The following is a 17,211-nucleotide window of genomic DNA, read 5'->3' as shown; positions in this document are numbered from 1 at the left end:
CAATGTCAGTATCTCAGACTCCATGTCAGTAACTCAAAGTCTATGTCAGTAACTCAGAGCCCATGTCAGTAACTCAGAGTCCATATCAGTAACTCAGACTCCATTTCAGTATTTCAGACTCCATGTCAGTAAATCTGAGTCCATGTCAGTAACTAAGACTCCATGTCAGTAACTCAGACTCTATGTCTGTAACTCAGACTCCATGTCACTAAATCAGAATCCATGTCAGAAACTCAGAATCCATGTCAGCAACTCAGAGTCCATGTCAATAACTCAGAGTTCATGTCAGTAAATCAAAATCCATGTCAGTAAATCAGAATCCATGTCAGTAACTCAGAGTCCATGTCAGTAACTCAGAGTACACGTCAGTAAATCAGACTCCATGTCAGTAACTCAGAGTCAATGTCAGTAACTCAGAGTCCATGTCAGTAACAAAGAGTCGATGTCAGTAACTCAGTATCCATGTCAGTAAATCAGAATCAATGTCAGCAACTCAGAGTTCATGTCAGTAATTCTGAGTCCATGTCAGTAAATCAGAATCCATGTCAGTAACTCAGACTCCATGTCAGTACCCCAGAGTCCATGTCAGTAAATTAGAATCCATGTCAGTAACTCAGACTCCATGTCAGTAACTCAGAGTCCATGTCAGTAACTCAGACTCCATGTCAGTAACTCAGAATCCATGTCAGTAACTCAGAGTCCATGTCAGTAACTCAGACTCCATGTCAGTAACTCAGATTCCATGTAAGTAAATCAGACTCCATGTCAGTAACTCAAAGTCCATGTCAGCAAATCAAAATCCATGTCAGTAACTCAGACTCCATGTCAGTAACTCAAAGTCAATGTCAGTAACTCAGAGCCCATGTCAGTAACTCAGAGTCCATGTCACAAACTCAGAGTCCATGTCAGTAATTCAGAGTCAATGTCAGTAACTCAGAGTCCATGTCAGTAACTCAGATCTTATGTCAGTAACTCAGACTCCATGTCAGTAACTCAGACTCCATGTCAGTAACTCAGAGTCCATGTCAGTAACTCAGATTCCATGTCAGTAAATCAGACTCCATGTCAGTAACTCGGAGTCCATGTTAGTAACTCAGAGTCCATTCCAGTAACTCAGAGTCCATGTCATTAGCTAAGAGTCCATAACAGTATCTCTGAGTCCATTTCAGTAACTCAAAGTCCATTTCAGCAATTCAGAATCCATGTCAGTAACTCAGACTCCATGTCAGTAACTGAGAGTCAATGTCAGTAACTCAGAGCCCATTTCAGTAACTCAGAGTCCATGTCAGTAACCCAGACTCCATGTCAGTAACTCAAAGTCAATGTCAGTAACTCAGAGCCCATGTCAGTAAATCAGAGTCCATTTCAGTAACTCAAAGTCCATGTCATAAATCATAATCCATCTCAGTAACTCAGACTCCATGTCAGTATCTCAAAGTCAATGTCAGTAACTCAGACTCCATTTCAGTATTTCAGACTCCATGTCAGTAAATCTGAGTCCATGTCAGTAACTCAGACTCCATGTCAATAAGAGAGTCCATGTCATTAACTAAGACTCCATGTCACTAAATCAGAGTCCATGTCAGAAACTCAGAATCCTTGTCAGCAACTCAGAGTCCATGTCAATAACTCAGAGTTCATGTCAGTAAATCAAAATCCATGTCAGTAAATCAGAATCCATGTCAGTAACTCAGAGTCCATGTCAGTAACTAAGAGTACACGTCAGTAACTCAGACTCCATGTCAGTAACTCAGAGTCAATGTCAGTAACTCAGAGTCCATGTCAGTAAATCAGACTCCATGTCAGTAAATCAGAATCCATGTCAGTAACTCAGACTCCATGTCAGTAACTCAGACTCCATGTCAGTAAATCAGACTCCATGTCAGTAAATCAGACTCCATGTCAGTAAATCAGAATCCATGTCAGTAACTCAGAGTCCATGTCAGTAACTCAGAGTACACATCAGTAACTCAGACTCCATGTCAGTAACTCAGTGTCAATGTCAGTAACTCAGAGTCCATGTCAGTAACAAAGAGTCGATGTCAGTAACTCAGAGTCCATTTCAGTAAATCAGAGTCCATGTCAGTAACTCAGAATCCATGTCAGTAAATCAGACTCCATGTCAGTACCCCAGAGTCCATGTCAGTAAATCAGAATCCATGTCAGTAACTCAGACTCCATGTCAGTAACTCAGAATCCATGTCAGTAACTCAGACTCCATGTCAGTAACTCAGAATCCATGTCAGTAACTCAGAGTCCATGTCAGTAAATCAGACTCCATGTCAGTAACTCAGACTCCATGTCAGTAATTCGGAGTCCATGTCAGTAACTCAGAGTCCATTCCAGTAACTCAGAGTCCATGTCATTAGCTCAGAGTCCATATCAGTAACTCTGAGTACATATCAGTAACTCAGATCCCATTTAAGTAACTCAGAGTCCATGTCAGTAACTCAGAGTCAATATCAGTAACTCAGAGTCCATGTCAGTAACTCAGAGTCCATTATCAGTAACTCAGAGTCGATGTCAGTAATTTATATTCCATGTCAATAATTCAGACTCCATGTCAGTACCTCAGAGTCCATGTCAGTAAATCAGAGTCCATGTCAGTAATTTGTAGTCCATGTCAGTAACTCAGAGTCCATTCCAGTAACTCAGAATCCATGTCATTAGCTCAGAGTCCATGTCAGTAAATAATAGTCCGTGTCAGTTACTCAGACTCTATGTCAGTAAATCAGAGTCCAAGTCAGTAACATATACTCCATGACAGTAACTCAGATCCATGTCAGTAAATCAGAGTCCATGTCAGTAACTCAGACTCCATGTCAATAACTCAGAGGTCCATGTCATTAACTAAGACTCCATGTCAGTAACTCAGACTCTATGTCTGTAACTCAGACTCCATGTCACTAAATCAGAGTCCATGTCAGTAACTCAGAATCCATGTCAGCAACTCAGAGTCCACGTCAGTAACTCAGAGTACACGTCAGTAACTCAGACTCCATGTCAGTAACTCAGAGTCCATGTCAGTAACTCAGAGTCCATGTCAGTAACAAAGAGTCGATGTCAGTAACTCAGACTCCATTTCAGTAACTCAGAGTCCATGTCAGTAACTCAGACTACAGGTCAGTAAATCATAGTCCATGTCAGTAACTCAGAATCCATGACAGTAAATCAGAATCAATGTCAACAACTAAGAGTCCATGTCAGTAATTCAGAGTCCATGTCAGTAAATCAGACTCCATGTCAGTAACTCAGACTCCCTATCAGTACCTCAGAGTCCATGTCAGTAACTCAGACTCCATGTCAGTAACTCAGATTCCATGTAAGTAAATCAGACTCCATGTCAGTAAATCAGACTCCATGTCAGTAACTTGGAGTCCATGTCAGCAACTCAGAGTCCATTCCAGTAACTCAGAGTCCATGACATTAGCTCAGAGTCCATATCAGTAACTCTGAGTACATATCAGTAATTCAGAACCAATTTTAGTAGTTTAGAGTCCATGTCAGTAACTCAGACTCCATGTCAGTAACTCAGATTCCATGTCAGTAACTCAGAGACCATTTCAGTAATTCAAGGTCCATGTCATTAGCTCAGAGTCCATATCAGTAACTCTATGTCCATATCAGTAACTCAAAGTACATGTCAGCAAATCAAAATCCATGTCAGTAACTCAGACTCCATGTCAGTAACTCAAAGTCAATGTCAGTAACTCAGAGCCCATGTCAGTAACTCAGAGTCCATGTCAGTAACTCAGAGTACACGTCAGTAACTCAGACTCCATGTCAGTAACTCAGAGTCCATGTCAGTAACTCAGAGTCCATGTCAGTAACAAAGAGTCGATGTCAGTAACTCAGACTCCATTTCAGTAACTCAGAGTCCATGTCAGTAACTCAGACTACAGGTCAGTAAATCATAGTCCATGTCAGTAACTCAGAATCCATGACAGTAAATCAGAATCAATGTCAACAACTAAGAGTCCATGTCAGTAATTCAGAGTCCATGTCAGTAAATCAGACTCCATGTCAGTAACTCAGACTCCCTATCAGTACCTCAGAGTCCATATCAGTAACTCTGAGTACATATCAGTAATTCAGAACCAATTTTAGTAGTTTAGAGTCCATGTCAGTAACTCAGACTCCATGTCAGTAACTCAGATTCCATGTCAGTAACTCAGAGACCATTTCAGTAATTCAAGGTCCATGTCATTAGCTCAGAGTCCATATCAGTAACTCTATGTCCATATCAGTAACTCAAAGTACATGTCAGCAAATCAAAATCCATGTCAGTAACTCAGACTCCATGTCAGTAACTTAAAGTCAATGTCAGTAACTCAGAGCCCATGTCAGTAACTCAGAGTCCATGTCAGTAACTCAGAGTACACGTCAGTAACTCAGACTCCATGTCAGTAACTCAGAGTCCATGTCAGTAACTCAGAGTCCATGTCAGTAACAAAAAGTCGATGTCAGTAACTCAGACTCCATTTCAGTAACTCAGAGTCCATGTCAGTAACTCAGACTACAGGTCAGTAAATCATAGTCCATGTCAGTAACTCAGAATCCATGACAGTAAATCAGAATCAATGTCAACAACTAAGAGTCCATGTCAGTAATTCAGAGTCCATGTCAGTAAATCAGACTCCATGTCAGTAACTCAGACTCCCTATCAGTACCTCAGAGTCCATGTCAGTAACTCAGACTCCATGTCAGTAACTCAGATTCCATGTAAGTAAATCAGACTCCATGTCAGTAACTCAGACTCCATGTCAGTAACTCGGAGTCCATGTCAGTAACTCAGAGTACATTCCAGTAACTCAGAGTCCATGTCATTAGCTCAGAGTCCATATCAGTAACTCTGAGTACATATCAGTAACTCAGAACCAATTTTAGTAGCTCAGAGTCCATGTCAGTAACTCAGACTCCATGTCAGTAACTCAGAGTCCATGTCAGTAACTCAGAGTCCATTTCAGTAATTCAAGGTCCATGTCTTTAGCTCAGAGTCCATATCAGTAACTCTAAGTCCATATCAGTAACTCAAAGTCCATGTCAGCAAATCAAAATCCATGTCAGTAACTCAGACTCCATGCCAGTAACTCAAAGTCAATGTCAGTAACTCAGAGCCCATGTCAGTAACTCAGAGTCCATGTCACAAACTCAGAGTCCATGTCAGTAACTCAGAATCCATGTCAGCAACTCAGAGTCCATGTCAGAAACTCAGAGTCCATATCAGTAACAAAGAGTCGATGTCAGTAACTCAGACTACAGGTCAGTAAATCATAGTCCATGACAGTAACTCAGAATCCATGTCAGCAACTCAGATTCCATGTCAGTAATTCAGACTCCATGTCAGTAACTCAGAGTCCATGTCAGTGAATCAGACTCCATGTCAGTAAATCAGACTCCATGTCAGTAACTCAGAGTCCATGTCAATAAATCAGAGACCATGTCAGTAACTCAGAGTCCATGTCAGTTAATCAGACTCCATGTCAGTAAATCTGAGTCCATGTCAGTAACTCAGACTCCATATCAATAACTCAGAGTCCATGCCATTAAGTCAGACTCCGTGTCAGTAACTCAGACTCTATTTCTGTAACTCAGACTCCATGTCACAAACTCAGAGTCCATGTCAGTAACTCAGAATCCATGTCAACAACTCAGAGTCCATGTCAGTAACTCAGAGTCCATGTCAGTAACAAGAGGTAATGTCAGTAACTCAGACTACAGGTCAGTAAATCATAGTCCATGTCAGTAACTCAGAATCCAAGTCAGTAAAACAGAATCAATGTCAGCAACTCAGAGTCCATGTCAGTAAATCAGAGTCCATGTCAGTAAATCAGACTCCATGTCAGTAACTCAGACTCCATGTCAGTAACTCAGAGTCCATGTCAGTAAATCAGAATCCATGTCAGTAACTCAGACTGCATGTCAGTAACTCAAAGTCCATGTCAGTAACTCAGACTCCATGTCAGTAACTCAGAGTCCATGTCAGTAACTCAGAGCCCATGTCATTAACTCAGACTCCATGTCAGTAACTCAGATTCCATGTCAGTATATCAGACTCCATGTCAGTAACTCAGACTCCATGTCAGTAACTCGGAGTCCATGTCAGTAACTCAGAGTCCATTCCAGTAACTCAAAGTCCATTTAAGCAAAACAGAATCCATGTCAGTAACTCAGACTCCATGTCAGTAACTCAAAGTCAATGTCAGTAACTCAGAGCCCATGTCAGTAACTCAGAGTCCATGTCAGTAACTCAGAGTACACGTCAGTAACTCAGACTCCATGTCAGTAACTCAGAGTCCATGTCAGAAACTCAGAGTCCATGTCAGTAACAAAGAGTCGATGTCAGTAACTCAGACTCCATTTCAGTAACTCAGAGTCCATGTCAGTAACTCAGATTCCATGTCAGTATATCAGACTCCATGTCAGTAACTCAGACTCCATGTCAGTAACTCGGAGTCCATGTCAGTAACAAAGAGTCGATGTCAGTAACTCAGACTCCATTTCAGTAACTCAGAGTCCATGTCAGTAACTCAGACTACAGGTCAGTAAATCATAGTCCATGTCAGTAACTCAGAATCCATGACAGTAAATCAGAATCAATGTCAACAACTAAGAGTCCATGTCAGTAATTCAGAGTCCATGTCAGTAAATCAGACTCCATGTCAGTAACTCAGACTCCCTATCAGTACCTCAGAGTCCATATCAGTAACTCTGAGTACATATCAGTAATTCAGAACCAATTTTAGTAGTTTAGAGTCCATGTCAGTAACTCAGACTCCATGTCAGTAACTCAGATTCCATGTCAGTAACTCAGAGACCATTTCAGTAATTCAAGGTCCATGTCATTAGCTCAGAGTCCATATCAGTAACTCTATGTCCATATCAGTAACTCAAAGTACATGTCAGCAAATCAAAATCCATGTCAGTAACTCAGACTCCATGTCAGTAACTCAAAGTCAATGTCAGTAACTCAGAGCCCATGTCAGTAACTCAGAGTCCATGTCAGTAACTCAGAGTACACGTCAGTAACTCAGACTCCATGTCAGTAACTCAGAGTCCATGTCAGTAACTCAGAGTCCATGTCAGTAACAAAGAGTCGATGTCAGTAACTCAGACTCCATTTCAGTAACTCAGAGTCCATGTCAGTAACTCAGACTACAGGTCAGTAAATCATAGTCCATGTCAGTAACTCAGAATCCATGACAGTAAATCAGAATCAATGTCAACAACTAAGAGTCCATGTCAGTAATTCAGAGTCCATGTCAGTAAATCAGACTCCATGTCAGTAACTCAGACTCCCTATCAGTACCTCAGAGTCCATGTCAGTAACTCAGACTCCATGTCAGTAACTCAGATTCCATGTAAGTAAATCAGACTCCATGTCAGAAACTCAGACTCCATGTCAGTAACTCGGAGTCCATGTCAGTAACTCAGAGTACATTCCAGTAACTCAGAGTCCATGTCATTAGCTCAGAGTCCATATCAGTAACTCTGAGTACATATCAGTAACTCAGAACCAATTTTAGTAGCTCAGAGTCCATGTCAGTAACTCAGACTCCATGTCAGTAACTCAGAGTCCATGTCAGTAACTCAGAGTCCATTTCAGTAATTCAAGGTCCATGTCTTTAGCTCAGAGTCCATATCAGTAACTCTAAGTCCATATCAGTAACTCAAAGTCCATGTCAGCAAATCAAAATCCATGTCAGTAACTCAGACTCCATGTCAGTAACTCAAAGTCAATGTCAGTAACTCAGAGCCCATGTCAGTAACTCAGAGTCCATGTCACAAACTCAGAGTCCATGTCAGTAACTCAGAATCCATGTCAGCAACTCAGAGTCCATGTCAGAAACTCAGAGTCCATATCAGTAACAAAGAGTCGATGTCAGTAACTCAGACTACAGGTCAGTAAATCATAGTCCATGTCAGTAACTCAGAATCCATGTCAGCAACTCAGATTCCATGTCAGTAATTCAGACTCCATGTCAGTAACTCAGAGTCCATGTCAGTGAATCAGACTCCATGTCAGTAAATCAGACTCCATGTCAGTAACTCAGAGTCCATGTCAATAAATCAGAGACCATGTCAGTAACTCAGAGTCCATGTCAGTTAATCAGACTCCATGTCAGTAAATCTGAGTCCATGTCAGTAACTCAGACTCCATGTCAATAACTCAGAGTCCATGCCATTAAGTCAGACTCCGTGTCAGTAACTCAGACTCTATTTCTGTAACTCAGACTCCATGTCACAAACTCAGAGTCCATGTCAGTAACTCAGAATCCATGTCAACAACTCAGAGTCCATGTCAGTAACTCAGAGTCCATGTCAGTAACAAGAGGTAATGTCAGTAACTCAGACTACAGGTCAGTAAATCATAGTCCATGTCAGTAACTCAGAATCCAAGTCAGTAAAACAGAATCAATGTCAGCAACTCAGAGTCCATGTCAGTAAATCAGAGTCCATGTCAGTAAATCAGACTCCATGTCAGTAACTCAGACTCCATGTCAGTAACTCAGAGTCCATGTCAGTAAATCAGAATCCATGTCAGTAACTCAGACTACATGTCAGTAACTCAAAGTCCATGTCAGTAACTCAGACTCCATGTCAGTAACTCAGAGTCCATGTCAGTAACTCAGAGCCCATGTCAGTAACAAGAGGTAATGTCAGTAACTCAGACTACAGGTCAGTAAATCATAGTCCATGTCAGTAACTCAGAATCCAAGTCAGTAAAACAGAATCAATGTCAGCAACTCAGAGTCCATGTCAGTAAATCAGAGTCCATGTCAGTAAATCAGACTCCATGTCAGTAACTCAGACTCCATGTCAGTAACTCAGAGTCCATGTCAGTAAATCAGAATCCATGTCAGTAACTCAGACTACATGTCAGTAACTCAAAGTCCATGTCAGTAACTCAGACTCCATGTCAGTAACTCAGAGTCCATGTCAGTAACTCAGAGCCCATGTCATTAACTCAGACTCCATGTCAGTAACTCAGATTCCATGTCAGTATATCAGACTCCATGTCAGTAACTCAGACTCCATGTCAGTAACTCGGAGTCCATGTCAGTAACTCAGAGTCTATTCCAGTAACTCAAAGTCCATTTAAGCAAAACAGAATCCATGTCAGTAACTCAGACTCCATGTCAGTAACTGAGAGTCAATGTCAGTAACTCAGAGCCCATTTCAGTAACTCAAAGTCCATGTCAGTAACTCAGACTCCATGTCAGTAAATCAGAGTCCATGTCAGTAAATCAGACTCCATGTCAGTAAATCAGACACCATGTCAATAACTCAGAGTCCATGTCATTAACTAAGAATCTATGTCTGTAACTCAGACTCCATGTCACTAAATCAGAGTCCATGTCAGTAACAAAGAGTCGATGTCAGTAACTCAGACTACAGGTCAGTAAATCAAGGTCCATGTCAGTAACTCAGACTCCATGTCAGTAACTCAGAGTCCAGGTCAGCAACTCAGATTCCATGTCAGTAATTCAGACTCCATGTCAATAACTCAGAGTCCATGTCATTAACTCAGACTCCGTGTCAGTAACTCAGACTCTATTTCTGTAACTCAGACTCCATGTCACAAACTCAGAGTCCATGTCAGTAACTCAGAATCCATGTCAACAACTCAGAGTCCATGTCAGTAACTCAGAGTCCATGTCAGTAACAAATAGTTGATGTCAGTAACTCAGACTACAGGTCAGTAAATCATAGTCCATGTCAGTAACTCAGAATCCATGTCAGTAAAACAGAATCAATGTCAGCAACTCAGAGTCCATGTCAGTAAATCAGAGTCCATGTCAGTAAATCAGACTCCATGTCATTAACTCAGACTCCATGTCAGTAACTCAGAGTCCATGTCAGTAAATCAGAATCCATGTCAGTAACTCAAACTACATGTCAGTACCTCAGAGTCCATGTCAGTAACTCAGAGTCCATGTGAGTAACTCAGAGCTTATGTCAGTAACTCAGACTCCATGTCAGTAACTCAGATTCCATGTCAGTAAATCAGACTCCATGTCAGTAACTCAGACTCCATGTCAATAACTCGGAGTCCATGTTAGTAACTCATAGTCCATTCCAGTAACTCAAAGTCCATTTAAGCAAAACAGAATCCATGTCAGTAATTTAGACTCCATGTCAGTAACTGAGAGTCAATGTCAGTAACTCAGAGCCCATTTCAGTAACTCAAAGTCCATGTCAGTAACTCAGACTCCATGTCAGTAAATCTAACTCAGAGTCCATGTCAGTAACTCAGAGTCCATTTCAGTAATTCAGAGTCCATGTCATTAGCTCAGTGTCCATATAAGTAACTCTGAGTCCATATCAGTAACTCAAAGTCCATGTCAGCAAATCAAAATCCATGTCAGTAACTCAGATTCCATGTCAGTAACTCAAAGTCAATGTCAGTAACTCAGAGCCCATGTCAGTAACTCAGAGTCCATGTCACAAACTCAGAGTCCATGTCAGTAACTCAGAATCCATGTCAGCAACTCAGTGTCCAAGTCAGTAACTCAGAGTCCATGTCAGTAACAAAGAGTCGATGTCAGTAACTCAGACTACAGGTCAGTAAATCATGGTCCATGTCAGTAACTCAGACTCCATGTCAGTAACTCAGAGTCCAGGTCAGCAACTCAGATTCCATGTCAGTAATTCAGACTCCATGTCAATAACTCAGAGTCCATGTCATTAACTCAGACTCCGTGTCAGTAACTCAGACTCTATTTCTGTAACTCAGACTCCATGTCAGAAACTCAGAGTCCATGTCAGTAACTCAGAATCCATGTCAACAACTCAGAGTCCATGTCAGTAACTCAGAGTCCATGTCAGTAACAAATAGTTGATGTCAGTAACTCAGACTACAGGTCAGTAAATCATAGTCCATGTCAGTAACTCAGAATCCATGTCAGTAAAACAGAATCAATGTCAGCAACTCAGAGTCCATGTCAGTAAATCAGAGTCCATGTCAGTAAATCAGACTCCATGTCATTAACTCAGACTCCATGTCAGTAACTCAGAGTCCATGTCAGTAAATCAGAATCCATGTCAGTAACTCAAACTACATGTCAGTACCTCAGAGTCCATGTCAGTAACTCAGAGTCCATGTGAGTAACTCAGAGCTTATGTCAGTAACTCAGACTCCATGTCAGTAACTCAGATTCCATGTCAGTAAATCAGACTCCATGTCAGTAACTCAGACTCCATGTCAATAACTCGGAGTCCATGTTAGTAACTCATAGTCCATTCCAGTAACTCAAAGTCCATTTAAGCAAAACAGAATCCATGTCAGTAATTTAGACTCCATGTCAGTAACTGAGAGTCACTGTCAGTAACTCAGAGCCCATTTCAGTAACTCAAAGTCCATGTCAGTAACTCAGACTCCATGTCAGTAAATCTAACTCAGAGTCCATGTCAGTAACTCAGAGTCCATTTCAGTAATTCAGAGTCCATGTCATTAGCTCAGAGTCCATATAAGTAACTCTGAGTCCATATCAGTAACTCAAAGTCCATGTCAGCAAATCAAAATCCATGTCAGTAACTCAGATTCCATGTCAGTAACTCAAAGTCAATGTCAGTAACTCAGAGCCCATGTCAGTAACTCAGAGTCCATGTCACAAACTCAGAGTCCATGTCAGTAACTCAGAATCCATGTCAGCAACTCAGTGTCCAAGTCAGTAACTCAGAGTCCATGTCAGTAACAAAGAGTCGATGTCAGTAACTCAGACTACAGGTCAGTAAATCATGGTCCATGTCAGTAACTCAGACTCCATGTCAGTAACTCAGAGTCCAGGTCAGCAACTCAGATTCCATGTCAGTAATTCAGACTCCATGTCAATAACTCAGAGTCCATGTCATTAACTCAGACTCCGTGTCAGTAACTCAGACTCTATTTCTGTAACTCAGACTCCATGTCACAAACTCAGAGTCCATGTCAGTAACTCAGAATCCATGTCAACAACTCAGAGTCCATGTCAGTAACTCAGAGTCCATGTCAGTAACAAATAGTTGATGTCAGTAACTCAGACTACAGGTCAGTAAATCATAGTCCATGTCAGTAACTCAGAATCCATGTCAGTAAAACAGAATCAATGTCAGCAACTCAGAGTCCATGTCAGTAAATCAGAGTCCATGTCAGTAAATCAGACTCCATGTCATTAACTCAGACTCCATGTCAGTAACTCAGAGTCCATGTCAGTAAATCAGAATCCATGTCAGTAACTCAAACTACATGTCAGTACCTCAGAGTCCATGTCAGTAACTCAGAGTCCATGTGAGTAACTCAGAGCTTATGTCAGTAACTCAGACTCCATGTCAGTAAATCAGACTCCATGTCAGTAACTCAGACTCCATGTCAATAACTCGGAGTCCATGTTAGTAACTCATAGTCCATTCCAGTAACTCAGAGTCCATGTCAGTAACTCAGACTCCATGTCAGTAACTCAAAGTCAATGTCAGTAACTCAGAGCCCATGTCAGTAACTCAGAGTCCATTTCAGTAACTCAAAGTCCATGTCAGCAAATCAAAATCAATGTCAGTATCTCAGACTCCATGTCAGTAACTCAAAGTCTATGTCAGTAACTCAGAGCCCATGTCAGTAACTCAGAGTCCATATCAGTAACTCAGACTCCATGTCAGTATTTCAGACTCCATGTCAGTAAATCTGAGTCCATGTCAGTAACTCAGACTCCATGACAATAAGAGAGTCCATGTCATTAGCTCAGAGTCCATATAAGTAACTCTGAGTCCATATCAGTAACTCAAAGTCCATATCAGCAAATCAAAATCCATGTCAGTAACTCAGATTCCATGTCAGTAACTCAAAGTCTATGTCAGTAACTCAGAGCCCATGTCAGTAACTCAGAGTCCATATCAGTAACTCAGACTCCATTTCAGTATTTCAGACTCCATGTCAGTAACTCAGAGCCCATGTCAGTAACTCAGAGTCCATTTCAGTAACTCAAAGTCCATGTCAGCAAATCAAAATCAATGTCAGTATCTCAGACTCCATGTCAGTAACTCAAAGTCTATGTCAGTAACTCAGAGCCCATGTCAGTAACTCAGAGTCCATATCAGTAACTCAGACTCCATTTCAGTATTTCAGACTCCATGTCAGTAAATCTGAGTCCATGTCAGTAACTAAGACTCCATGTCAGTAACTCAGACTCTATGTCTGTAACTCAGACTCCATGTCACTAAATCAGAATCCATGTCAGAAACTCAGAATCCATGTCAGCAACTCAGAGTCCATGTCAATAACTCAGAGTTCATGTCAGTAAATCAAAATCCATGTCAGTAAATCAGAATCCATGTCAGTAACTCAGAGTCCATGTCAGTAACTCAGAGTACACGTCAGTAAATCAGACTCCATGTCAGTAATTCAGAGTCAATGTCAGTAACTCAGAGTCCATGTCAGTAACAAAGAGTCGATGTCATTAACTCAGTATCCATGTCAGTAAATCAGAATCAATGTCAGCAACTCAGAGTTCATGTCAGTAATTCTGAGTCCATGTCAGTAAATCAGAATCCATGTCAGTAACTCAGACTCCATGTCAGTACCCCAGAGTCCATGTCAGTAAATTAGAATCCATGTCAGTAACTCAGACTCCATGTCAGTAACTCAGAGTCCATGTCAGTAACTCAGACTCCATGTCAGTAACTCAGAATCCATGTCAGTAACTCAGAGTCCATGTCAGTAACTCAGACTCCATGTCAGTAACTCAGATTCCATGTAAGTAAATCAGACTCCATGTCAGTAACTCAAAGTCCATGTCAGCAAATCAAAATCCATGTCAGTAACTCAGACTCCATGTCAGTAACTCAAAGTCAATGTCAGTAACTCAGAGCCCATGTCAGTAACTCAGAGTCCATGTCACAAACTCAGAGTCCATGTCAGTAATTCAGAGTCAATGTCAGTAACTCAGAGTCCATGTCAGTAACTCAGATCTTATGTCAGTAACTCAGACTCCATGTCAGTAACTCAGACTCCATGTCAGTAACTCAGAGTCCATGTCAGTAACTCAGATTCCATGTCAGTAAATCAGACTCCATGTCAGTAACTCGGAGTCCATGTTAGTAACTCAGAGTCCATTCCAGTAACTCAGAGTCCATGTCATTAGCTAAGAGTCCATAACAGTATCTCTGAGTCCATTTCAGTAACTCAAAGTCCATTTCAGCAATTCAGAATCCATGTCAGTAACTCAGACTCCATGTCAGTAACTGAGAGTCAATGTCAGTAACTCAGAGCCCATTTCAGTAACTCAGAGTCCATGTCAGTAACCCAGACTCCATGTCAGTAACTCAAAGTCAATGTCAGTAACTCAGAGCCCATGTCAGTAAATCAGAGTCCATTTCAGTAACTCAAAGTCCATGTCATAAATCATAATCCATCTCAGTAACTCAGACTCCATGTCAGTATCTCAAAGTCAATGTCAGTAACTCAGACTCCATTTCAGTATTTCAGACTCCATGTCAGTAAATCTGAGTCCATGTCAGTAACTCAGACTCCATGTCAACAAGAGAGTCCATGTCATTAACTAAGACTCCATGTCACTAAATCAGAGTCCATGTCAGAAACTCAGAATCCATGTCAGCAACTCAGAGTCCATGTCAATAACTCAGAGTTCATGTCAATAAATCAAAATCCATGTCAGTAAATCAGAATCCATGTCAGTAACTCAGAGTCCATGTCAGTAACTAAGAGTACACGTCAGTAACTCAGACTCCATGTCAGTAACTCAGAGTCAATGTCAGTAACTCAGAGTCCATGTCAGTAAATCAGACTCCATGTCAGTAAATCAGAATCCATGTCAGTAACTCAGACTCCATGTCAGTAACTCAGACTCCATGTCAGTAAATCAGACTCCATGTCAGTAATTCATCAGAGTCCATGTCAGTAACTCAGAGTCCATTTCAGTAAATCAGACTCCATGTCAATAACTCAAAGTCAATGTCAGTAACTCAGAGCCCATGTCAGTAACTCAGAGTCCATATCATTAACTCAAAGTCCATGTCAGCAAATCAAAATCCATGTCAGTAACTCAGACTCCATTTCAGTAACTCAAAGTCAATGTCAGTAACTCAGAGCCCATGTCAGTAACTCAGAGTCCATATCAGTAACTCAAAGTCCATGTCAGCAAATCAAAATCCATGTCAGTAACTCAGACTCCAGGTCAGTAACTCAAAGTCAATGTCAGTAACTCAGAGTCCATGTCAGTAACTCAGAGTCCATGTCAGTAACTCAGACTCCATGTCAGTAAATCAGACTCCATGTCAGTAAATCAGACTCCATGTCAGTAACTCTGACTCCATGTCAATAACTCAGAGTCCATGTCATTAACTAAGACTCCATGTCAGTAACTCAGACTCTATGTCTGTAACTCAGACTCCATGTCACTAAATCCGAATCCATGTCAGTAACTCAGAATCCATGTCAGCAACTCAGAGTCCATGTCAATAACTCAGAGTTCATGTCAGTAAATCAGAATCCATGTCTTTAAATCAGAATCCATGTCAGTAACTCAGACTCCACGTCAGTAACTCAGAGTACACGTCAGTAACTCAGACCCCATGTCAGTAACTCAGAGTCCATGTCAGTAACTCAGAGTCCTTGTCAGTAACAAAGAGTCGATGTCAGTAACTCAGACTCCATTTCAGTAAATCAGAGTCCATGTCAGTAACTCAGACTACAGGTCAGTAAATCATAGTCCATGTCAGTAACTCAGAATCCATGTCAGTAAATCATAATCAATGTCAGCAACTAAGAGTCCATGTCAGTAATTCAGAGTCCATGTCAGTAAATCAGACTCCATGTCAGTAACTCAGACTCCCTGTCAGTACCTCAGAGTTCATGTCAGTAACACAGACTCCATGTCAGTAACTCAGAGTCCATGTCAGTAACTCAGAGTCCATGTCAGTAACTCAGACTCCATGTCAGCAACTCAGATTCCATGTAAGTAAATCAGACTCCATGTCAGTAACTCAGACTCCATGTCAGTAACTCAGAGTCCATTCCAGTAACTCAGAGTCCATGTCATTAGCTCAGAGTCCATATCAGTAACTGTGAGTACATATCAGTAACTCGGAACCCATTTTAGTAGCTCAGAGTCCATGTCAGTAACTCAGACTCCATGTCAGTAACTCAGATTCCATGTCAGTAACTCAGAGTCCATTTCAGTATTTCAAGTTCCATGTCATTAGCTCAGAGTCCATATCAGTAACTCTAAGTCCATATCAGTAACTCAGACTCCATGTCAGTAACTCAAAGTCAATGTCAGTAACTCAGAGCCCATGTCAGTAACTCAGAGTCCATGTCACAAACTCAGAGTCCATGTCAGTAACTCAGAATCCATGTCAGCAACTCAGAGTCCATGTCATTAACACAGAGTCCATGTCAGTAACAAAGAGTCAATGTCAGTAACTCAGAGTCCATGTCAGTAAATCAGACTCCATGTCAGTAAATCAGACTCCATGTCAGTAACTCAGAGTCCATGTCAGTAACTCAGAGTCCATGTCAGTAACTCAGACTCCATGTCAATAACTCAGAGTCCATGTCAGTAAATCAGACTCCATGTCAGTAACTCAGAATCCATGTCAGCAACTCAGAGTCCCATGTCAGTAACTCAGAGTCCATGTCAGTAACAAAGAGTTGATGTTAGTAACTCATACTACAGGTCAGTAAATCATAGTCCATGTCAGTAACTCAGAATCCATGTCAGTAAAACAGAATCAATGTCAGCAACTCAGAGTCTATGTCAGTAAATCAGAGTCCATGTCAGTAAATCAGACTCCATGTCAGTAACTCAGACTCCATGTCAGTAACTCAGAGTCCATGTCAGTAAATCAGAATCCATGTCAGTAACTCAGACTACATGTCAGTAACTCAGAGTCCATGTCAGTAACTCAGACTCCATGTCAGTAACTCAGAGTCCATGTCAGTAACTCAGAGCCCATGTCAGTAACTCAGACTCCATGTCAGTAACTCAGATTCCATGTCAGTAAATCAGACTCCATGTCAGTAACTCAGACTCCATGTCAGTAACTCGGAGTCCATGTTTGTAACTCAGAGTACATTCCAGTAACTCAGATTCCATGTCATTAGCTAAGAGTCCATATCAGTAACTCTGAGTCCATTTCAGTAACTCAAAGTCCATGTCAGCAAATCAGAATCCATGTCAGTAACTCAGACTCCATGTCAGTAAATCAGAGTCCATG

The sequence above is a fragment of the Coregonus lavaretus genome, assembly GCF_964263955.1.
Source record: "Coregonus lavaretus genome assembly, chromosome: 30".
Taxonomy (NCBI): Eukaryota; Metazoa; Chordata; class Actinopteri; order Salmoniformes; family Salmonidae; genus Coregonus; species Coregonus lavaretus.
Note: the sequence above shows the minus strand (reverse complement) of the source record.